Raw genomic sequence first — 11,539 nt, forward strand, 5'->3', positions numbered from 1 at the left:
GACTAGATGGGCCGGCGTTGCATTGAATCAACCAATGGTTGCATGCCTTGTCTATGTCATATGATGTGATTAGCTGATATCAGGGCCTAAAAGTAACTTTTTAGTATACCAGCCACTGTGGCAGGTAGATACACAAAAATAATAATAATAAATTACCAGCCACTCAGTTTTTACCAGCCAATATATATTTTTCGCCATAATTAGACAAAAAAAATGAAAAAGAATGGCTGAGCATGCTTAGTAAAATGTCAAAAACAAGAAATGTATTACTAGTAATAAGTAACGTGATATAATGCTCAATTTAATTTGATATGTAGTCGGGGCAGGAACTCAACCATCGTGTTACATTCCGTGTGTAATTGTAAGGTTAGTCCCACTGAGAAGGATGAGCCAGTCACGAACTTAGTCCCTTTTTATGACCTCACCTATATCCTGTCTTGTGTAAATAAACTTGATGGATTTGATCTTTGTGTGACTGCCTACACTTCCACGGTGTAGCCTGTGTTTAGCTTGTTATTCTCTCATCTGAGGTCGGCTTGTGTTTTGCTCTAATCCATCCCAGTGATGAGCGTTATGATTGGGGACAGAGCGTTAATAGACTGTCAGAACTACAGAGGATCCAGATTTACAACTTCAGGGTCAATTTGATCTGTGTGCCATGCTCCTCCTCTCTGGATTGACTAATCCCCGTAGCTCCCTCTCCCTGCTCCTCCTCTCTGGATGACTAATCCCGTAGCGCCCTCTCCTGCTTCTCTCTCTGGATGACTAATCCCGTAGCTCCTCTCCCTGCTCCTCCTCTCTGGTGACTAATCCCTGTAGCGCCCTCTCCCTGCTCCTCCTCTCTGGATGACTACATCCCCGTAGCTCCCTCTCCTGCTCCTCCTCTCTGGATGACATCCCCGTAGCTCCCTCTCCCTGCTCCTCCTCTCTGGATGACTAATCCCCGTAGCTCCCTCTCCCTGCTCCTCCTCTCTGGATGACTAATCCTGTAGCGCCTCTCCCTGCTCCTCCTCTCTGGATGACTAATCCCGTAGCGCCCTCTCCCTGCTCCTCATCTCTGGATGACTAATCCCCGTAGCTCCCTCTCCCTGCTCTCCTCTTCTGGATGACTAATCCCTGTAGCGCTCTCTCTGCTCCTCCTCTCTGGATGACTAATCCCCGTAGCTCCCCTCTCCCTGCTGCTCATCTGGAGATGACTAATCCCCGTAGCGCCCTCTCCCTGCTGTTCATCTGGAGATGACTAATCCCCGTAGCTCCCTCTCCTGCTCCTCCTCTCTGGATGACTAATCCCCGTAGCTCCCTCCCCTGCTCCTCCTCTCTGGATGACTAATCCCCGTAGCTCCCTCTCCCTGCTCCTCTCTCTGGATGACTATCCCCGTAGCCCTCTCCCTGCTCCTCCTCTCTGGATGACTAATCCCCGTAGCTCCCTCCCTGCTCCTCCTCTCTGGATGACTAATCCCGTAGCTCCCTCTCCCTGCTCTCCTCTCTGGATGACTAATCCCCGTAGCTCCCTCTCCCTGCTCCTCCTCTCTGGATGACTAATCCCGTAGCGCCTCTCCTGCTCCTCCTTCTGGATGACTATCCCCGTAGCTCCTCTCCCTGCTGCTCATCTCTGGATGACTAATCCCCGTAGCGCCCTCTCCCTGCTCCTCCTCTCTGGATGACTAATCCCCGTAGCTCCCTTCCCTGCTCCTCCTCTCTGGATGACTAATCCCCGTAGCTCCTCTCCCTGCTCCTCCTCTCCTGGATGACTAATCCCGTAGCTCCCTCTCCCTGCTCCTCCTCTTCTGGATGACTAATCCCCGTAGCGCCCTCTCCCTGCACTCCTTCTCTGGATGACTAATCCCCGTAGCTCCCTCTCCCTGCTCCTCCTTCTCTGGATGACTAATCCCCGTAGCTCCCTCTCCCTGCTCCTCCTCTCTGGATGACTAATCCCCGTAGCGCCCTCTCCCTGCTCCTCCTCTCTGGATGACTAATCCCCGTAGCGCCCTCTCCTGCTCCTCCTCTCTGGATGACTAATCCCCGTAGCGCCCTCTCCCTGCTCCTCCTCTCTGGATGACTAATCCCCGTAGCGCCCTCTCCCTGCTCCTCCTCTCTGGATGACTAATCCCTGTAGCGCCCTCTCCCTGCTCCTCCTCTCTGGATGACTAATCCCCGTAGCTCCCTCTCCCTGCTCCTCCTCTTCTGGATGACTAATCCCCGTAGCTCCCTCTCCCTGCCTCCTCCTCTCTGGATGACTGATCCCTGTAGCTCCTCTCCCTGCTCCTCCTCTCTGGATGACTGATCCCCGTAGCGCCCTCTCCCTGCTCCTCCTCTCTGGATGACTAATCTCGTAGCTCCCTCTCCCTGCTCCTCCTCTCTGGATGACTAATCCCCGTAGCCCTCTCCCTGCTCCTCCTTCTGGATGACTAATCCTCGTAGCTCCCTCTCCCTGCCCTCCTCTCTGGATGACTAATCCCCGTAGCTCCCTCTCCTGCTCCTCCTCTCTGGATGACTGATCCCCGTAGCTCCCTCTCCCTGCTCCTCCTCTCTGGAATGACTGATCCCCGTAGCGCCCTCTCCTGCTCCTCCTCTCTGGAGATGACTAATCCCTGTAGCTCCCTCTCTCTGCTCCTCATCTGGAGTTGACTAATCCTCGTAGCTCCCTCGCCCTGCTGCTCATCTGGAGATGACTAATCCCGTAGCTCCCTCTCCCTGCTCCTCATCTGGAGATGACTAATCCTCGTAGCGCCTCTCCCTGCTCCTCATCTGGAGATGACTAATCCTCGTAGCGCCCTCTCCTGCTGCTCATCTGGAGATGACTAATCCTCGTAGCGCCCTCTCCCTGCTGCTCATCTGGAGATGACTAATCCTCGTAGCTCCCTCTCCCTGCCTCCTCATCTGGAGATGACTAATCCCCGTAGCCCCTCTCCCTGCTCCTCATCTGGAGATGACTAATCCTCGTAGCGCCCTCTCCCTGCTCCTCATCTGGAGATGACTAATCCTCGTAGCGCCCTCTCCCTGCTGCTCATCTGGAGATGACTAATCCTCGTAGCGCCCTCTTCCCTGCTGCCTCATCTGGAGATGACTAATCCTCGTAGCTCCCTCTCCCTGCTGCTCATCTGGAGATGACTAATCCTCGTAGCTCCCTCTCCCTGCTCCTCCTCTCTGGATGACTAATCCCGTAGCTCCCTCTCCCTGCTCCTCCTCTCTGGATGACTAATCCTCGTAGCTCCCTCTCCTGCTCCTCTCTCTGGATGACTAAATCCCGTAGCTCCCTCTCCCTGCTCCTCCTCTCTGGATGACTGATCCCCGTAGCTCCCTCTCCCTGCTCCTCCTCTCTGGATGACTGAATCCCGTAGCGCCCTCTCCCTGCTCCTCTCTCTGAGATGACTAATCCCTGTAGCTCCCTCTCTCTGCTCCTCATCTGGAGTTGACTAATCCTCGTAGCTCCCTCGCCCTGCTGCTCATCTGGAGATGACTAATCCCCGTAGCTCTCTCCCTGCTCCTCATCTGGAGATGACTAATCCTCGTAGCGCCCTCTCCTGCTCTCATCTGGAGATGACTAATCCTCGTAGCGCCCTCTCCCTGCTGCTCATCTGGAGATGACTAATCCTCGTAGCGCCCTCTCCCCTGCTGCTCATCTGGAGATGACTAATCTCGTAGCTCCCTCTCCCTGCTCTCATCTGGAGATGACTAATTCCCGTAGCTCCCTCTCCCTGCTCCTCATCTGGAGATGACTAATCCGCCGTAGCGCCTCCCTGCTCCTCATCTGGAGATGACTAATCCTCGTAGCGCCCTCTCCCTGCTGCTCATCTGGAGATGACTAATCCCTCGTAGCGCCCTCTCCCTGCTGCTCATGGAGATGACTAATCCTCGTAGCTCCCTCTCCCTGCTGCTCATCTGGAGATGACTAATCCTCGTAGCTCCCTCTCCCTGCTGCTCATCTGGAGATGACTAATCCTCGTAGCTCCCTCTCCCTGCTGCTCATCTGGAGATGACTAATCCTCGTAGCTCCTCTCCTGCTGCTCATCTGGAGATGACTAATCCTCGTAGCTCCCTCTCCCTGCTGCTCATCTGGGATGACTAATCCTCGTAGCTCCCTCTCCCTGCTGCTCATCTGGAGATGACTAATCCTCGTAGCTCCCTCTCCCTGCCGCTCATCTGGAGATGACTAATCCTCGTAGCTCCCTCTCCCTGCCGCTCATCTGGGATGACTAATCCTCGTAGCTCCTCTCCCTGCCGCTCATCTGGAGATGACTAATCCTCGTAGCTCCTCTCCCTGCCGCTCATCTGGAGATGACTAATTCGTAGCGCCTCGTTCCCTGCGCTCATCTGGAGATGACTAATCCTCGTAGCGCCCTCTCCCTGCTCCTCCTCTCTGGATGACTAATCCTCGTAGCTCCCTCTCCCTGCTCCTCCTCTCTGGATGACTAATCCCCGTAGCGCCCTCTCCCTGTCCTCATCTGGAGATGACTAATCCTCGTAGCTCCCTCTCCCTGCCGCCTCATCTGGAGATGACTAATCCTCGTAGCGCCCTCTCCCTGCCTCTCATCTGGAAATGACTAATCCCGTAGCGCCTCTCCCTGCTCCTCATCTGGAATGACTAATCCTCGTAGCGCCCTCGTTCCTGCTACAGATTCCATTTTTTTTGCCCCATATCTCTGTGCTCGTACCTAATCTCTCTCTGTGACACAGAATGGCTCTTCGGCAGGATGGAGGCATTAATTCAGAGATGAGAGGCGCAATGGTTCTTTCTCTCCTCTCTCTCTCTCTCTGTTCTCTCTCTGTTTTCCGGGTAGAGAGAGGAAGCGTCTGTGTTTGTAATGTGGTCTTTATCTTTGCTGAAACATCTCACTACCCTCTGATTCCCGTCTCGATATCCTAGCCGTTCCGCTCGGTAAACGTAGGATGAAAACTCTGGCCCTTGGGAGGATGAATTACTACCCCTGTCTGTTTCCCTCTATGCCCCCTCCAGCCCCCCCCCCTCACCCCCTATGACCCACCACTGTTTGTTACACTTCCACCATACTAAAACCATCCTATCACTTCCTGCTATTGGCCCATATCATGTATTGTCCTGTGAGCCAGTCTCAGCTAAGAGGACTCATTAGGTCAATATATCTGTACCAACAAACTAATAATACCAACAAACTAACCAACAAACTAATAATACCAACAAACTACCACAAACTAACCAACAAACTAATAGCACAGAAATGGTTTAGACGGGTCTCGGAAATTAAACTCATTGCTTGTTACCTGAAATAATTAATTGCACTCATTTAAACTATCTCTGGTCTCAAACAACTTTCTAAAGTTAACGGAAACATGGCTAACGTGTCAATTACCCCATGCAAAGGGTTCTTAACTGAAAGACAGTCTCTTCTAGAATGTTTTGATTCTGATTGAGAGATTTTATTTTATAACTTATGGGACAGCATTATCAGAGAGAAACACATTCTGCCATCTAAGAGGTAGGAGGTTCCTGCTCGACTTTGCTTTTTTATTAGTTTGTTATTACTCTGTTTGCTCAGGATGTTGAAAAATAACCTGCAAATGTGCATTTTGTTGTACGGTGTATATACCACGTGTATCCTGTACATATACACAACTAATAAAACTTGAAACTACACTGAACAAAAAATATAAACGCAACGTGTAAAGTGTCTCATGTTTCATGAGCTGAAATAAAAGATCCCAGAAATTTTCCAAATGCACAAAAAAGCTTTTTTCTCTCAAATTCTGTGCACAAATTTGCTTACATCCCTTTTAGTGAGCATTTCTCCTTTGCCAAGATAATCCATCCACCTGACTGGTGTGGCATATCTAGAAGCTGATTAAACAACATGATCATTGCACAGATGCACCTTGTGCTGGGGACAATAAAAGGCCACTCTACAATGTGCTGTTTTGTCACAACACAATGCCACAGATGTCTCAAGTTTTGAGGGATCATGCAATTGGCATGCTGTTGCCAGATAGTTTAATATTCAATTTGTCTGCATCCAACAATGTTTTAGAGAATTTGGCGGTACGTCCAACCGGCCTCACAACCGCAGACCACGTGTAATCACACCAGCCCAGGACCTCCACATCTGACTTCTTCACCTGCGAGATTGTCTGAGACCAGCCACCCGGACAGCTGATGAAACTGTGTTTACACAACCGAAGAATTTCTGCAAAAACTGTCAGAAACCGTCTCAGTGAAACTCCTCTGCGTGCTCATCGTCCTCACCAGGGTCTTGACCTGACTGCAGTTCGGCGTCGTAAACGACTGCAGTGGGCAAATMCTCTCCTTTGATGGCCACTGGCACACTGGAGAAGTGTGCCCTTTACGGATGAATCCCGGTTTCAACTGTACCGGACAGATGGCAGACCGCTTATAAGGCGTCGTGTGGGCGAGCGGTTTGCTGATGTCAATGTTGTGAACAGTGTGCCCCATGGTGGGGTTATGGTATGGGCAGACAAGCTAGGGACAATGAACACAAATGCATTTTATTGATGGCAATTTGTTTTAGGGAAACGTGACGAGATCCTGAGGCCCATTGTCGTGCCATTCATCCGCCGCCATCACCTCATGTTTCAGCATGATAATGCACGGCCTCATGTCACAAGGATCTGTACACAATTCCTGGAAACTGAAAATGTATCTTCTTCCATGGCCTGCATTCTCATCTGACATCTCACCCATTGAGCATGTTTGGGATGCTCTGGATCGACGTGTACGACAGCGTGTTCCAACTCCCTCCCATATCCAGCAACTTTGCACAGCCATTGAAGAGGAGTGGAACAACATCCCACAGGCCACAATCAACAGCCTGATCAACTCTATGTGARGGTGTTGCGCTGCATGAGGCAAGTGGTGGTCACACCAGATACTGACTGGTTTTCTGATCCACGCCCCTACCCTTTTTTTTTTAAGGTATCTGTGTGCCCAGTCGTGTGAAATTCATAGATTAGAGCATAATGAATTGACTGATTTTCCTTTGGTCCTGTGTTTTACTTCACACCGTCTGACTACTGATGTCTGGGTTCAGTCCTGGGTTTACTTGTCGGGTTGTGTGAGGTGAGCTCAAACGGCTGCTCCTCTGTCTATGTTCAGATATGGATCTCTGTTATAAACAGACCCAAGGGACTACAGCCTCCTAGACAGGCTAGCCAGCACTGTCACTCTCTATATCACAGAGACTACAGCCTCCTAGACAGGCTAGCCAGCACTGTCACTCTCTATATCACAGAACTACAGCCTCCTAGACAGGCTAGACAGCACAGCACTGTCACTCTCTATATCACAGAGACTCAAGCCTCCTAGACAGGCTAGCCAGCACTGTCACTCTCTATATCACAGAGACTACAGCCTCCTAGACAGGTAGACAGCACTGTCACTCTCTATATCACAGAGACTACAGCCTCCTAGACAGGCTAGCCAGCACTGTCACTCTCTATATCACAGAGACTACAGCCTCCTAGACAGGCTAAGCCAGCACTGTCACTCTCTATATCACAGAGACTACAACCTCCAGGCTAGCCAGCACTGTCACTCTCTATATCACAGAGACTACAGCCTCCAGGCTAGCCACACTGTCACTCTCTATATCACAGAGACTACAGCCTCCTAGACAGCTAGCCAGCACTGTCACTCTCTATATCACAGAGACTACAGCCTCCTAGACAGGCTAGCCAGCACTGTCACTCTCTATATCACAGAGACTACAGCTTCCTAACAGGCTAGCCAGCACAGCACTGTCACTCTCATATCACAGAGACTACAGCCTCCTAGACAGCTAGCCAGCACTGTCACTCTCTATATCACAGAGACTACAGCTTCCTAGACAGGCTAGCCAGCACAGCACTGTCACTCTCTGACGAGCCCTTTTCAACAACAACCACAGAGGTTTACCACTCACGCAAATGAAACTAGAGGTTGACCGATTATGATTTTTCAACGCTGATACCGATTATTGGAGGGCCCAAAAAAAGCCGATACCGATCAATCGGACGATTTAAAAAAAAAAAAAAAAGAAAAAAAAAAAAAAAAAAAAAAAGAGATTTTTATTTTTTTTATTTTTTAAATAAATATATATTTATTTGTAATAATGACAATTACAACAATACTGAATGAACACTTATTTTAACTTAATATAATACATCAATAAAATCAATTTAGCCTCAAATCAATAATGAAACGTGTTCAATTTGGTTTAAATAATGCAAAAACTAAGTGTTGGAGAAGAAAGTAAAAGTGCAATATGTGCCATGTAAGAAGCTAACGTTTAAGTTCCTTGCTCAGAACATGAGAACATATGAAAGCTGGTGGTTCCTTTTAACATGAGTCTTCAAATTTCCAGGTAAGAAGTTTTAGGTTGTAGTTATTATAGAATTATAGGACTATTTCTCTCTATACCATTTGTATTCATATACCTTTTGACTATTGGATGTTCTTATAGGCACTTTAGTATTGCCAGTGTAACAGTATAGCTTCCATCCTTTTCCTCGCCGCTACCTGGGCTCGAACCAGGAACACATCGACAACAGCCACCCTCGAAGCAGCGTTACCCATGCAGAGCAAAGGAACAACTACTCTAAGTCTCAGAGCGAGTGACGTTTGAAACGCTATTAGCGCGCACCCCGCTAACTAGCTAGCCATTTCACATCAGTTACACCAGCCTAATCTCGGGAGTTGATAGGCTTTAAGTCATAAACAGCTCAATGCTTGAAGCACAGCGAAGAGCTTGCTGGTAAAACGCACGAAAGTGCGTTTGATGAATGCTTACGAGTCTGCTGTGTCCTACCATCGCTCAGTAGACTGCTCTATCAAATCATAGACTTAATTATAACATAATAACACACAGAAATATGAGCCAGGTCATTAATATGGTAGAATCCGGAAACTATCATCTCGAAAACAAGACGTTTATTCTTTCAGTAAATACGGAACCGTTCCGTATTTCATCTAACGGGTGGCATCCATCAGTCTAAATATTCCTTTACATTGCACAACCTTCAAGTCATGTCATAATTCTGGCAAATTAGTTCGCAATGAGCCAGCGGCCCAAACTGTGCATAACCCTGACTCTGCGTGCAATGAACGCAAGAAGAGAAGTGTCACAATTTCACCTGGTAATATTGCCTGCTAAACCTGATTTCTTTTAGCTAAATATGCAGGAAACATATACTTCTGATGTTTGATATTAATGCTTCAATGATTACCTACATAAACAACGATACGCACCGCATTGATTATATGCAACGCAGGACACGCTAGATAAACTAGTAATATCATCAACCACGTGTAGTTATAATTAGTGATTAGATTGATTTGATTGTTTTTATAAGATAAGTTTAATGCTAGCTAGCAACTACCTTGGCTTCTTACTGCATTCGCGTAACATGCGGGCTCCTCTGAGGCAGGTGGTTTAGAGCGTTGGACTAGTTAACCGTAAGGTTGCAAGATTGAATCCCTGAGCTGACAAGGTAAAAATCTGTCACTCTGCCCCTGAACAAGCAGTTAACCCACCGTTCCTAGGCCTTCATTGAATAAGAATGTTTTTTAACTAACTTGCCTAGTTAAATAAGGTATCCAAAATTACAGTTTCTGATTGTTATGAAAACTTGAAATCGGCCCTAATTAATCGGCCATTCCGAATTAATCGGTCGACCTCTAAATGAGACCCGTGCAGAGGCCATGTATGTGTGGTGTATGTGGAACAGTGAGGCTGGTGGAGTAGCTATAGGAGACGGGCTCATTGTATGGATCAACCATGGTTTCCCTATGTTTTGATTCCACTAATGTGGAAGTGGAAAGGTCGTAATTTTTACATGCTGCTCCTGGTGAAATGAAAGTAAACTCAGCAACAACAAAAAAGAAACGTCATCTGCGTTTTATTTTCAGCAAAACTTAACATGTGTAAATATTTGTATGAACATAAGATTCAACAACTGAGACAAACTGAACAATTCCACAGACATGGACTAACAGAAATTTGAATGTGTCCCTGAATAAAGGGGGGGTCAAAAGCTACAATCGTATCTGTGTGGCCACCAGCTGCATTATGGCCCTAGCCCTCACCCTCCCGATCCAACAGGTACCAGACGTGCTCACTGGGATGAGATCCGGCTCTTCGCTGGCCATGCAGAACACTGACATTTCCGTCTTGCAGAAATCACTCACAAGACGAGCAGTATGGCTGGTGCATGTCGTGCTGGAGGGTCATGTCAGGATGATGATCCTGCTCCAGAGTACAGCCTCGGTGTAACGCTCATTTCCTTCGACGATAAACGAGAATCCGACCATCACCCCTGTGAGACAAAACCACGACTCGTCAGTGAAGAACACTTTTTGCCAGTCCTGTCTGGCCAGCGACAGTGTGTTTTGCCCATAGGCGACGTTGTTGCCGGTGATGTCTGGGTAGACCTGCCTTACAACAGCTACAAGCCCTCAATCCTGCCTCTCTCAGTCTATTGCGGACAGTTGAGCACTGATAGAGGGATTGTGCATTCCTGGTTAACTCGAGGCAGTTGTTGTGCCATCCTGTACCTGTCCCGCAGGTTGTATTTGGATGTACCGATCTGTGCAGGTGTGTTACACGTGGTCTGCCACTGTGAGGACTATCGGCTGTCCATCCTGTTCCCTGTAGCGCTGTTAGGGTCTCAAGTACGACATTTCAATTATGCCCTGGCACATCTGCAGTCTTCATGCTCCTTGCAGCATGCCTAAGGCACGTTCATGAGATGAGCAGGGACCAGAGCATCTTTCTTTTGTGTTTTTCAGAAGGCGAGTAGAAAGTCTCTTTAGTGTCCTAAGTTTTCATAACTGTGACCTTAATTGCCTACTGTTTAACCTTTAGTGTCTAACGACCGTTCCACAGTGCATGTTAATTGTTCATGGTTCATGAACAAGCAATAGAAAACAGGAAGATCTTTGAAGTTATTTGGATATTCACGAATTATCTTTGAAAGACAGTCCTGAAAAAGGGAGTTTATATACTCCATTATACAGACCAAGGGTGGTTCCTCCTACCTTAATGATAGATCTAGTAGATTGGTCCTGTATGTAGGCAGCTGTGGCTCATCTCTGTCTCTCTCTATTATGAGGGTGACAAGTCAGCATACCTCTCTGGTGGTTAATGGTCTCTATAGGAAGGCTCTCTGTGGTTACACAGTCTTAATAGGAGCTTCTGTGAGTTACTACTGTCGTCATGCTAGGAGCCTCTGTGTTACTACTGCTCTCTTCTAGAGAGGCTCTCTGTGTTACTACTGGGTCGCTATAGGAGCTCTCTTGGTGTACTACCTTCTCTATAAGGGGCTCTCTGTGTTACTACTGTCTCTCTAGGAGGCTCTGTGGTTACTACCTGTCTCTCTAGAGGCTCTCTGTGGTATAACTACTGTCTCTTATAGGAGGCTCTCTTGTGTACTACTGTCTCTATAGGAGGCCGTGTCTACTGGCTTGAGTCTACGTGGGGTTACTAATCTAGAGGCTTCTGTTCACGTCTAGGGAGCTCTCTGTGGTTCTACTTTCTATTTGCTCGGTATATTGTCTCTATAGGAGGCTCCTCTG

This window comes from Salvelinus sp. IW2-2015, unplaced genomic scaffold (genome assembly GCF_002910315.2).
Source record: "Salvelinus sp. IW2-2015 unplaced genomic scaffold, ASM291031v2 Un_scaffold2118, whole genome shotgun sequence".
Classification (NCBI taxonomy): domain Eukaryota; kingdom Metazoa; phylum Chordata; class Actinopteri; order Salmoniformes; family Salmonidae; genus Salvelinus; species Salvelinus sp. IW2-2015.